Source organism: Leopardus geoffroyi, chromosome B1, assembly GCF_018350155.1.
Source record: "Leopardus geoffroyi isolate Oge1 chromosome B1, O.geoffroyi_Oge1_pat1.0, whole genome shotgun sequence".
In the NCBI taxonomy this organism is placed as follows: domain Eukaryota; kingdom Metazoa; phylum Chordata; class Mammalia; order Carnivora; family Felidae; genus Leopardus; species Leopardus geoffroyi.
Window position 1 is genome coordinate 160725411 of NC_059327.1, and position 14344 is coordinate 160739754.

Below are 14344 nucleotides of genomic sequence, written 5' to 3' on the forward strand. Positions count from 1 at the left end.
ATGAAGCTTTATGAGGGTGAGGACTTTTATTTTTTTTGTTCACTGATGTATTTCTAGTTCCTAGAACTCATACCAATGCACTTATTATGTTCTATGTACTATTCTAAGTGCTTTACGTGTATTGATTAATTTAGTCTTTACAACAGTCCTGTGAGGTGAGAATCTTTATTATCCTCATTTTAAGACTAGAAACTGGAGGCACAGATTCATTATTTAGTCTAAGACACACAGTAAGCATGTAGTAGTATTTTAATGAATATCCCTTTATGTTACTATAATCCTCTGCATCAAGCAGACCTGAGACACAACATAAACTGATGGAAATACATCATCACTGGGTCATGCACAAGTAGGTTCAAGTCTGGTCTTTACTGGTTTAATGACCACAGGGTGAATTACTTAATTCTTCTGAGCCTCAGTTTCCTCATTTGTAAATTCAAAATAATAATCCCCATCTTTTGGGACTGTCATGAAATTTGCTGAGATATTTCTTATAAAGCACTTGGCATAGTGCTTGGCACATAGTAAGCACTCAATAACTGATAGCTGTTATTCATTGATTTAGAAGATTAAATTGGGTAGATTGATGTTCTTAAAAAATGTATAGTAGTCACTCAGGCTCCGAGATCTTGCTTCCTTTTCATAGACAGAAGGCCACATATACTGACATATATCACATATGAGGCAATCAGCAATCTCATGTTTGGATAGCATGAAATAATTTTTCTATCATTAAAAAGCTCCAAGGGAAAAGTTTCTTCCAAATGGCCAAGAGTAGTGAATATTGATGATAACAATATTGGCAGGATTACTGAAGTTAATTGTTTCCTCCCTTGATACTATGCTCTGATAAAGCAGAGGTGTGAAACTTGTGGATTCTTAATGATCTCAGAGCACTCAGAGTAAGCTGCACTTATTTTCCACATTTTGGAGGTAGGAGGGAATACCTTTCTCCATGCTTAAAATCCCTGAGGGAGGAAGAACAGAAGTGTGCTGCTGTCTCCAGGGCTCTGCCTGATGAAACACCAATGAGTGGATAGCACAACTGGCTTTGTGGACTTTATTTAGTGAGAAACCATAGATCTCACACAAGTGAACTTTCACATGACCCACTTGTACGGCAGTCCACCTGTCCCTTAATTTAAATCTGATTGATTTTGATTAAGTATGAGGCCAAGAGGTCTTTATATGTTTGAAGAAATCCTATGAGTTTATATAATTTCATTTTTTCCTTATTTCTAAATTTGGGGACTTTTAGTATGCCAGTTACTTGGATTTTTCTCTTTTCTTTTTCTTAGCATTGTTTTATTATGATTCAATTATGCACATTTCTGTCTAAGGAAGCAAGAACAATTTCTCAGAGCTGTCAGGCCATTAGTATGAACACAAAGAAATCCAAGTAATTTTTTTCTTTTTTTGGAACAATGAGAATCACTGTGCTCCACCTTCCAGATTCTTTCTTTATAAATGGCTTTAGAAGTATCAGGATGACAGAATAGTGTCTACCATTATGCACATAGTAATTGGTGTTTGTTTTAGTTTTTATTAGAAGCAGGTATAAGTATCCTCTGATAATACTTTTCATTTTTTTGCAGCTCTTTAGGAGGAAGTCAGGGAACCACTAAATGAGAATGAGAACTACCTGTATCACCACTAATTAAATAAATATCAAAAACAAATATTAGCTAGATAACAGATGCACATTTGAACAACATAGGAAAATAATACAGTAAGACATACAGATACAAGGAAGGCAAAGATTGGCTTGCAGAATCACATTGTGTCTCAAGCTTTTTTTTTCTTTTTATAAAGGTTTTAACATTAATTTGTTAATATTAAATATAATTTATTGTCAAATTGGTTTCCATACAACACCCAGTGCTCATCCCAACAGGTGCCCTCCTCAATGCCCATCACCCACTTTCCCCTCTTCTCCACCCCCATCAACCCTCAGTTTGTTCTCAGTATCTTATGGTTTGACTCCTTCCCTCTCTGTAACTTTTTTTTTCCCCCTTCCCCTCCCCGCTGGTCTTCTGTTGAGTTTCTCAGAATCCACATATGAGTGAAAACATATGGTATCTTTCTCTGCCTGACTTATTTCACTTAGCATAACACTCTCCAGTTCCATCCACATTGCTACAAGTGGCCAGATTTCATTCTTTCTCATTGCCAAGTAGTATTCCATTGTATGTATAAACCACATCTTCTTTATCCATTCGTCAGTTGATGGACATTTAGGCTCTTTCCATAATTTGGCTATTGTTGAAAGTGCTGCTATAAACACTGGGGTACAAGTGCCCCTATGCATCAGCACTCCTGTATCCCTTCTCAGGCTTTTTTATTTTTTATTTTTTTTTATTTTTTATTTTTTTTAATTTTTCAACGTTTATTTATTTTTGGGACAGAGAGAGACAGAGCATGAACGGGGGAGGGGCAGAGAGAGAGGGAGACACAGAATCGGAAACAGGCTCCAGGCTCTGAGCCATCAGCCCAGAGCCCGAACGCGGGGCTCAAACTCACGGACCGCGAGATCGTGACCTGGCTGAAGTCGGACGCCTAACGGACTGCGCCACCCAGGCGCCCCTCTCAGGCTTTTTTAAATACAGTTGCTTTATTCAATGCACATATTGTGGAGTGATGTTACAATAAAGGGCGTGGTGCTAAGTTTCCTGTACACATTCAGAGAAATTCTCTCAGAAATGCAGAGATCATCTCTCATCTAATTCTGAATCTCTTCTGGGAATTGGCCACCATGGACCAAAATATACATATTTTGACTTGAAGTAGAGGTAAATAATTCTCAGCATGACTTTGTTAGTACACTCGGATCAGGTACTGGACATAGGATTTTTCTTCTCTCTGCACTTGGGGAACTCAGAAACAATGCCACTGGCAAGCCTAGACCTGCACCCTAGAACCATAAGCAAATTAAGGGAAATATAAATGAGTACATGGGCTTGACCATACTCATTTTTGCTAAAAATCAGTTTTAATGTTGAATACTCCATCTGCTTCAAACTTATATCCCTCCTTTATCCCAAGACATTATTACATAGTTTATCATTTTTGTGGATTAAATTCAAAGGAAAGATATATTTTCATATATACTAAGTAATAAGGCTTTATTAAAAATAGTCAATAAGTAACTTTCTAGTAAGTAGCACTTAAACTATACAAAGGTAGGACTGTTGTTACTATCATTATTCAGGGGCAGGGAGTATAGATAATTAATTTTTACCATTAATCAAGTCCCTTGAGATCAAGGACTTCCTAGAAGAGGTATGAAATGAGTCCCCAAGACTTTTTTTCCCCTTAGAAATGTGTATAAAATCCAGTATTTCTATAGTAAGCTTATTACCTATTTTTTCACATTAACTTCAGTCTTACAGGCAGAATATTTAAAATTGGTAGTGAGCAAAAAAGGGATAGTCAAACCATGAAATAGGAAAGTACAACTGTCATGAGAGATTCAGTAAATGTGGCCTGCAGGGAATTGTCCAGCCTGGAATGGTTATACAAGAACAATGTACAAAAACTTGATATTAGGACCAGCCATCAATAAAAAGTTAGCCCACCTGAAATAAGTTTCCATCAGCATGGTTGAAATAAGGGATTTGTTTCTGAAATCTATGGATGCCTATAAAATGTATTTTATATTTTCTTGACGGTAAAACAAATGGAGCTTGTCAATATCAGTACTGGTGGAGAATTACAAGTGTTTTGTTTGACTTAATATTCTTATCAGTGTTAATTATCAGGGCAGTTTATGATTTTTAAATATGCAGTATATATTTTTAGTGTTTGTTTTTGAGAGAGAGCGCTAGTGTGTGAGCACTAGTGGGGGAGGGGCAGAGAGAAAGCGGGAGACAAAGGATCCAGAGTGGGCTCTGCATTGACAGCAGAGAGCCGGTTTTGAGGCTCTAACTCATGAACCATGAGATCATGACCTGAGCTGAAGTCAGAGTCTTAACCAACTGAGCCACTCAGGAGCCCCAGTACAGTTTATGATTTTTATATTGTCTGGTTATTCGTTTAAGAGTTGTTTAAGGTAGGAAAAATTTTGGAAGCATAGTGGATTATTCATTTTCTGAACATTTCCAATAATGTTTTTCTTTTTTCCCCAATTTTTAAAAATAGTGATAAAATGTACCTAACATAAAATTTACCATCTTAACTATTTTAAGTGTACAGTTCAGTGGTATGAAGTACATTCATATTGTTGTGCAACCAGCACCAAGGTTCATCTCCCTAACTTTTCATCTTGCAAAACTGAAACTCTGTACCCATTAAACAATAACTCCCCCTCACCCTCTTCCCCCAGCCCCTAGCAATCTTCATTATTCTTAATGATGTTTTCTTCTAATAGGATTTTTAAAAATAGAGAATTGGATGATTAAAAATTCTACATAAGACTGAAAAAATGTGTCCCTTTAAGCATTCATACATATAATATCTGAGAAATAATTATATTAATTAATAATCTCCTGGCTCAAACTTTCCCAAGAAGGGAAAAATGGCTGCTCTCATATCATGAATGAAATATTCTCAGAGTTTGTGGAAACAAGTAGCCAAAGTGTCCATCAGTTCTCTTTTATCCGGACTTGGCTCCACTTATTCAAGAACTGAAAGTTTCCAAGTTCTTCCCACAGCTAGCCTTCAAGGGTAACAAGTTAGTGGACTTGCAAGATCATAGACTTATTTGCCACTTGCTTAAGGATAAAAAAATGTGTATCACTTGCAAATGGGAAGTATGACAAAAATTAAAAAAAGTCGAAAAAAGAAATACCTTTAAAATTTAGGTCTCCTTGTTATAAAAAACAAATCTGGTTTTCAAAATGAAATCTAACTTTTTTATTTGTAAAACAGCTGTGGGGGCAGGCCCTGTATTATGTGCCATGAGGAACCCAAAGAGGAACAGCTTTTCATCATGTCTTAAAGGACCTTGGAATGAAAACTGATGACCACTGGGCATATCCACCTTGTGAGGCTATCACTCTCTTGCCCATGCAATGCCTTGGTATGAACTTAATAAAGCACACCTTTTAATTTTTTTAAATAAAAATTTTTTAATTTTAGGTAGTATATTATTGCACAACCTGAATAACTCCTCCTGAGAGAGATTTCCAGAGCCCAGGCAGACATAATGCATTCTGTGCTTCCATCCAACCTCCCTATATCCATCTAGGTGAGGAAACAAAGCCAGAAGGACTCAGGCTTCCAACAGAAGTTTGTTAGATTGTGATATTGGTATCTATTACTCCCCTATATTCCTATTATATACATTTATATTCTTGATATGATCTCATGGTGTGTGGAGTAGACTGGCCTGCAATTTGACTTTGGACTTGGCCTAATTACTTGCTTTGACTTGGTTTGCTAGTGGACATTATATGAGCAGAACTTTGAAATGTGCTTGTGCAATTGGACATGTCTTTAAAAAAAATTTCTTTCAAAGCTTTTCTGTCTTTGACCACAAGAAGAAAAAGTTTTGGGTAGTCAGTGGTCAAAGGAGGAAGAGAGATGTTGAGCAAACCTGAACTCAACCTAAAGTTGGATGGCACCCCGGTCCCGTTTAGCCAAGCCCAGCCTAGATCAGCCACATTTCACTAAACCTAAAAATGCATGAGAAAGAGCTGGATACTTATTGTTTTTAGGCCATTCCAATTTATAGTTGTTTGTTATATGGCATTAGTGTGAAAATAGCTGTTACCTCCTGATGCTTAGAATGTAGTCAAGGGTAGAGTGTGTGCTAGGTAACTGATTTCCATGAGTGCACATGAGGGTTTATGGAGGAGGAGCCTCCCCCACTGCTCCAGAACTCAGCTGAGTGATCCAAAATTCCCCTTTAGATGTGGTGCTCTTGTGTGGTGTGCAACCTGAATGCCCATATGGGTGACTCTGCTGGTCTTGGCAACTATGCTGTGGGAGTTTCAAACTGCTTACGGTGGCTAAGGTAAAGAGGAGTACAAGAAAACATATTTAAGAACAGAGTATAGAGAGGGGTGCCTGGGTAGCTCAATCAGTTAAGTGTTTGACTCTTGAATTTGGCTCAGGTCATGTCCTAGGATGATGAGATCAAACCCCATGTCTAGCTCCACCCTGAGTGTGGAGACTGCTGGAGATTCTCTCTTCTTTTTCCCCCTCCCCCATTCTCTCTCTCCCTCTCTCTCTCTCACTGTCTAAAACAAAACAGAGGGTAGAGAAATAAGACATTTAGCTTGATGAGGAATTAAACTAAAAAAAGAGTGGAAAAAAGAACACAGAAAAAGCAAAGGGGAGAGAGAGGAAACAAAATAATGCTAATGTGATCAGCTTTTTAGTAAGTACCTAAAAAGTCAGATTCCTTTATAAGAATTACATGTCAAGAAAACAAATACATAGATCTTGAGTGCCTCCTGTGTATAATCCAAAGGTGAATAAGATACTATCTTTATTCTCTTCCGTAAAGACATCACTCCAATATAGGAAGTGGTCACTTTTGTTAACCACAATCTGAACTCTTTACCTGAGAAGCAAACATGTGAGCTATATGGATCTGTTTTTATTAGTTGGAAAGGACAACATAAGACTTGGCACGGGATATATGAGATTTTTCCAGCATATCATCATTTGAACTGCCTGTTTTGACTAAAAGGTGTACTCAAGGTTGTACTCAGCTAGACAGTATTTCCATTTTCAATGCAACTAGGCAAGTAAGTAACTTGCCTAGTTACTAACTCATTTTTCCACATTTTGATGCTGTCTGTATATGATGGCCTTGTTCATCTTTTAGCTACTTCATAGAAACCAACTTATATAGGGCTTTAAAAAATTTATTTTAGAAAACATTTAGCCTTCCTGAGAAATTGCAAAGATAGTACAGGGAGCTCCACATTTTTTATCCAGCTTCCCCCAATGCTAACATCTCATATAACCATATTACAATTCTCAGAACTAAGAAATGAACTTTAGGGGCACCTGGGTGGTGGCTCAGTCAGTTGAGCGTCCATCTTCTGCTCAGATCATGATCTCATGTTTGGTGGGTTTGAGCCACGCATCGGGCTCTGTGCTGACAGTTCAGAGCCTGGAGCTTGCTTCAGATTCTGTGTCTCCCTCTCTCTCTGCCCCATCCCTGCTCACACTCTGTCTCTCTCAAAAATAAATGAACGTTAAAAAAAAAAAAAAAAAAAAAAAGAAATTGACCTTAGCTCTCTCTTCCAGCCATCCAAGATGCCAAAAGGAAAGAATGTCAAGGGAAAGAAGGTAGCCCTGGCCCCTGCTGTTGTGAAGAAGCAGTAGGCCAAGAAGATGGTCAATCCCCTGTTTGAGAAAAGGAGAAAAAGCCCAATAATTTTGGCATCAGACAGGACATCCAGCCCAAAATGGACTTCACCCGCTTTGTCAAATGGCCCCACTACATCCAGCTGCAGTGGCAGTGGGCTATTCTTTATAAATGTCTAAAAGTGCCTCCTGCGATTAACCAGTTTACCCAGGCCTTGGAACGCCAAACAGCTACTCAACTGCTTAAGCTGGCCCACAGGTACATACCAGAGACAAAGCAAGAGAAGAAGCAGAGATTGTTGGCCCAGGCTGAGAAGAAAGCTGCCAGCAAAGGGGATGTCCCCACTCAGAGGCTGCCTGTCCTTCGAGCTGGGGTTAAAACCATCACCAGCTTGGTGGGAAACAAGAAGGCTTAGCTAGTAGTGATTGTACATGATTGGATCCCATTGAGCTGGTTGTCTTTCTGCCTGCCTGTGTCATCAGATGGGTGTTCCCTACTGCATCATCAAGGGGAAGGCCAAGCTGGGGCGTCTGCTCCACAGGAAGACCTGCACCACTGTTGCCTTCATACAGGTAAACTCCAAAGACAAAAGAGCTCTGGCTAAGCTGGTGGAAGCCATTAGGACCAATTACAATGACAGATATGATGAGATCCACCATTGCCGGGGAGGCAATATCCTGGGTCCAAAGTCAGTGGCTCGAATTGCTAAGTTGGAAAAGGCAAAGGCTAAAGTACTGGCCACCAAACTGGGCTAAGTGGGTGCTGTTGAATTGTCGGTACATAAAAGTAATAAAAAGTTCTCTTTCAAAAAAAATTAACCTTAGTATAATATCACTAACTAAATTAGAGATCTTATTCAGATTTTGCCAGTTTTTCCACCAATATCTCTTTTCTGTTCCAGGATCCATTCTAGGATCCCACAATGCACTGAGTTGTCACATCCCCTTAAGCCATCTGTTCATCAGTGTTAGGGGTTGAATTTGTGTCTCCCCTTACACAACAAATTCATTTGTTGAAGCTCTAAGCTCCAGGCACCTCAGAATATGACCTTATTTAGAAATAAGGCCTTTTTAGAGGTAATCAAGTTAAAATGAGGTCCTTAGAATGGGCCTTAATCCAATATGTTTATTTTTTATTTTTATTTATTTTTAAGTTTTTTAACATTTATTTATTTTTGAGACAGGGAGAGACAGAGCATGAACAGGGGAGGGTCAGAGAGAGGGAGACACAGAATCTGAAACAGGCTCCAGGCTCTGAGTTGTCAGCACAGACCCCGACGCGGGGCTCGAACTCACGGACTGCGAGATCATGACCTGAGCTGAAGTCGGCCACTTAACCGACTGAGCCACCCAGGCACCCCGGGCCTTAATCCAATATGACTGTTGTCCTCATGAAAAGAGGCCATGTAGCCCCAGATGTGTACAGAAGGAAGATGATGTGGAGGCCCCAGGAGAAGGTGGCCATCTACAAGCCAAGGAAAGAGACCTGGAACAAATCCCTCCTTCTCAGCTCTCAGAAGGAGCCTATCCTGATGACATTTTGACCTGAGACTTCTGGCCTCCAGACCTGTGAGACAATAAATTTCTGTTGCATAAGCTCCGCCAGTTTGTGGTACTTGGTTATGGCAGCCCTAGCAAACTAGTACACTCAATCTTTCCTTATCTTTCATGACCTTGATACTTTTGAAGAGTGTTACCTTGTAGAATGTCTCTCAGAGAATTTGGATTTGTCTGATGTTTTCTTGTGTTATAATAATGTTATAGATTTGGGGGAAGAATAGTACAGAGGTGATGTGCCTTTCTCTGCAACATGTCGGGCACACAACACTGATATGTCCCATTATTACTATGGGTGATGTTAACCTTGATTCCCTGGCTAAGGGGGTGTCTATGGTATCTGCCACTGTAAAATTCTTATTTTTTCCCCTTTTTAGTCAATGAATATTTTAAGGGAAACACTCTGAGGCTGTGAAAACATCCTATTTCTCTTTAAACTTTCACTCACTAATTTTAGCATTCATCTGTTGGTCTTGCCCACAGCAATTATTATTGCATGTTTTAATGGTGATTTTCTACTTCTCTTATTTTTCTATATTTATTAGTTATATATTTATTAGTTTCCCTCATTCCTTCTGCTTTTATTATTTGGAATTATACTATAATGAAAAGTCCGTTCTCCCCTCATTCATTCATTTCTATCAGTATGTGCTCATAGATACTTACTTTACCCTTTTTTTTTTTTTATATTTTCTTTATTCTTTGGGTTGTGTTCCAATACTTCCATTATTAGTTTTGTTCAAATTGTTCCAGCCCTGGCCATTGGGATCTATTTCAAGTCTCCTGTGTCTTTTTCCCTCATCCATGTTTTTTTTTTTTTTTTTTTTTTTTTTGAGTGCTTCTTGATCCTCTGGCACCACGCAAGATGTTCTGGATTCATCTGGTATTTTCCCTGCCCAGCCCTACTCAAGGAACTCTGCCTCCTTTTATAGGACAATGGTATTTCAAAGTGATCTTCAACCTTTGTTTCAGAATGATAGACGCAAGTATTTTTAAATGTTTTATTATGAAAAATTTTAAATGTACACAAAAGTAGAGAGACTGGTATAATAAACTCCCATGGATTCATAATCCAATTTCAGTAAGACTATGCCAGTCCTATATATATTTTTTCTATTTTAGAGATAGAGAGAGAGAGAGAGTGCAAGTGGGGAAGAGGGGAAGAAGAAGAGAGAGAGAATGAGAGAGAGAGAGAGAGAGAGAATGAGACTCTTAAGTAGGCTCCACATTCAATGTGGAGTCTGACATGGGGCTCTATCCCACAACCTGGGATCCTGACCTGAGCTAAACCTGGGGTATTTGAAAATAAATCCCCACTCCATGACATTTCACCAGTAAATCTCTTAGCATATAATTATCTTATCTAATTTATAAGGACTTTTTTTTCCCCTGTCACTATTTAAAATTTAAATCCAAGTTAGCTAACATATAGTATAATAATGGTTTCAGGAGTAGAACTCAGTGATTCATCACTTACACTAACACCCAGTGTTTATCCCAACAAATGCCCTCCTTAATTCCCATCACCATTTAATCCATCCCTCCACCCACTTTCCCTCCAGCAGCCCTCAGTTTGTTTTCTGTATTTAAGAGTTCCTTAATGTTTGCCTCCCTCTCTGTTTTTATCTTATTTTTCCTTCTCTTCCCCTATGCTCATCATATAAGGACTTTTTAATAAAACATACCCACCATATCCTTATCAGACTTAACAAAATTAACATTAATTATTAATGTCATACTCTAAAGATTCATATTTCCCTGTTTAAAAACTGTCTTTTTATACTTGGTATATTCAAATCAGGTCCAAACCAGGTCCACGTGTATTTGGATATTATATTTCTTAAGTTTCTTTTAAGAAATAAGATAATCATAAACAGTGCTCCTCCCCACTCTCCACACTTAAAAAAAATTGATTTGTTAGAGAAACCACGTCACCGGTGCTACAGAATTTCACACTCTGTATTTGGGTGTCATTTAGCTTATGCCTTCCTTCTCCATATTTCCTTAATCCAGTGGCTAGACCTAGAAGATTGATTGGATTCAGGTTCATTTTTTAAGTAGGACTCCTCCACTGGTGGCACTGGGCACTTCGTACTTCATCACATCATGAGTACTTGAGGCTGGCTGACTCATTTGTAGTGATACTAAGATTGCTTATTGGGTTCAGGTGGTGTCACCTTGGTTCCTTCATTACAAAGTTCCCCATAAGCTTTCCCCTGATGGTTTTAACAGTCACTGAGAATTGTTGCCTAAATTCATTATTTCATTAGAGATTGTAAAATGGCAATTTTCTAGTTCCAGCAGTCCTACTGCATTTATTATTTGGAATTCTTCTTTAAATCTTCTATCATGTATTACCTGAAATACAGTTCCTACAGAAAAGTCTAAATATATGCTTGAATCTTTCCTTTATCAATTTCAGATGTTCCAATGACAACAAATGAGGTTTTTTTAGTATTATGAAATTCATATATATTTGCTGTTTCATTCTGTTATAGTCATTTTCTTTGTTATGCTCAGATTTCTTCACCCTAGGCCAGTGGGAACTACTTCAAATTGCCTCCTGTGTCCTTTGACCCCAATCAACTCTGATAGCTTCCTTTCTTCCTGGTGTATCAGGATGTCCCATGTTCACCTTGTACGTTTTTTGCCCCAGGCCTAGAATCAGTAATTTCTCTAAGCAGTCTTCATTCTTTTCAGTAAGAAATAGTATTTATAGGGCACCTGGGTGGCTTAGCGGGCTAAGGGTCTGACTCTTGCTTTTGGCTCGGATCATGTTCTCATGGTTCTTGAGTTCGAGCCCCATCTCTGTGCTGATAGTGTGGAGCCTGCTTGGTTGCCTCCCTCACTCTCTGCCCCTCCCCCTGCTTGTGCACATGCGTGCCCTCTCTCTCTCTCTCTCACTCAAAAAATAAATAAATATTAAAAAAAAAAAAAGGAATAGTATTTATAGATGACTCCTGAATGCTAAGATGGTCATTGCTCGTGATGTCTTTGTTTCAAGGTCTGAGTGGACAAATCTAGAAAATGCGTGCTTATTTTTTAAAAGATGAGTTTCTATTAATAAGTTTATATTAATATTTGCAGCTAAATTTACTCCTTCAGGGTTTTAATTTCTTTGATTTTTATTCTTGTGTATTCTCTCTCTTAAGCTTGAAATCTCAGTTTCTAATGACATTAACATAACATATACTTTATCTTATAATACTCAATACTCTCATAATTGTGTCAAAATAACATTATCGATATTACGACTAACAATTTAAACTTCAGAATATGGTTTAGGTTCAGTGGATTTTGACAAGCATATATAGTCATGTGACTACCACCATAATTAAGATATTTCTGAATATGGGGTGCCCATGTGGCTCAGGTGGTTAGGCTTCCGACTTTGGCTCAGGTCATGATCCCATGGCTTATGGATTTAAATCCTGCGTAGGGCCCTGTGCTGACAGCTCAGAGCCTGGAGCCTGCTTCGGATTTTATTTTCATTTCTCTCTGCCCCTCTCCCACTCATGCTCTGTCTCTGTCTCTGTCTCTCTCTCTCTCAAAAACAAATAAACATTAAAAACAAAAGATATTTCTGAATATGTAAATGGGCAATGGGCAATGGCCAGGCTACATGTGGAAATAGAACTCTGACTTGCAGCAACCATCTTAGGAAGCCAACCTAGTAAGTGCAATAACCCATCTAGGAAGTCAAACTACTGTTTGTAGCAGTCAGTCTAGAAAGTCAAATAATAACCCTGTAGCAATGGGCCCCAAATGGCCTGGACTTGATTAATAATTGACAACTTCCCTTATTTTGGCCTCCACTTCTAACTTAGGACCAACTGGAGAAAGCCAAATATGTGTCTTTAGTCAATCACCTAGGATACCCTACTTCTAATTAGCGCACCTACAGCTACCCATGCCAACAGCCCACTCAGCGTGCACCTGAAATGTTCACTATTTTCTACTTTGTACTGCTGCATGATACTGTATTGTGTGTTAGTGCCATAGTTTATGCAATTCATCTTCTAGTAATGGATATTTGAGTTATTTGAAAGTTTTGTTCTTATAAACAAGGTCACATGCCTTATGCATGTGTCATTCTATATCTTTACTAAAATATCTTTGGGATAGAGTCCTGGAGAAAAAATTAATTTGTTGGGTCAAAGAGTAAATGTATATGTAACTTTGTGAAATGTTGTCAAATTCCTTTCCTATAGGATTTGTACCCTTTTGCATTTCCAACAGCAATGAATGAGAGGAACTGTTTTCCCATTTCCAGCGAAATACTGTTAAAGTTTTGGGTTTTTGCCAATCTAATAGGTGAAAAACAAGATCACATTGTAGATTTAATTTAAATTTCTCTTTTCATGGGCAAGGTTAAGCATCTTTTCATATGGTTAAATATCATTTGCAATTCTTTTTTATGAAATGTCTGTTTGTATCATTTCCTAATTTTTTAAAGTTTATTTATTTATTTTGAGAGAGAGAGAGAAAGAGAGGGAGAGAGAGAATCCAAGCAGGCTCTGCCCTGTCAGCATGGAGCCCAACGTGGGGCTTGAACTCACAAACTGTGAGATCATGACCTGAGCCAAAATCAAGAGTCAGACACTTAACTGAGCCACGCAGGTGCCCCTCATTTCCTAATATTTTAGCAAATTGCATCGTTGGTCTTTTTAATCCCTCAAGTTAGGAGAACTCTATTTATGAAAAATATTAGTATATTGTTATAATTTGCATTTTTCCAAATTTGTCATTTGTTATTTGATTATTTATAGTTTTTTTCATGCAAAGTCTTCTTATATGTATGTAGTTAAATTAATCACTTTTTCTTTGTTATTTCTGGATGTGAGTGACAGCTAGCAGTTTTTCCCCACTCTCAGTTCATAAAAAATTCAATCATGTTTTCTTCTAATAGACTAAAGGTAGTCCTTTTTTTTTTTAACAGCTTTATTGAGATATAATTTATATACAATTCATCCATTTAAAGTGTACAATTCAATGACTTGTAGCATATTACATTATTATTTTTTAAATTATGGTGAAATATATATAACATTAAATTTACCTTCTTGACCATTTTGTAATTGCACAATTCAGCATAATTACATGCACAATGTTGTACAACCATCACCACCATCTATTTCCAAACCTTTTTCTTTATCCCAAACAGAAATTCTGTAACCATTCAGCAACAACTCCCCATTTTGGGCTCTGCCCAACCCCTGGTAACCTCCTACCTACTTTCTATTTCTAAATTCCCTATTCTAGGTATTTCATATAAGTAGAAGCATACAATATTTGTTTTTTTGTGTGTGTCTGATATTTCACTTAGCACATTTTCAACATGTTCCGATGTACCAGAACATCAATGCTTTTTACGGCAGAATAACATTCCACTGTATGGGTAGACCACATTTAGTGTCTCTTATTCATCTGCTGATAGATACTAGGGTTGTTTCCATCTTTTGGCTGTTGCAAATAATGCTGCAGTAAACACTGGTGTATAAACATCTATTCAAGCCCCTGCTTTCAA

At 37.9% G+C, this 14344-nt stretch overlaps 1 pseudogene; it reads left to right on the forward strand.

Moving 5' to 3' along the window:
• The first annotated feature begins 7203 nt into the window (after positions 1–7203).
• LOC123595966 lies at positions 7204–8336 on the forward strand (annotated as a pseudogene).
• The last annotated feature ends 6008 nt before the right edge of the window (positions 8337–14344 follow it).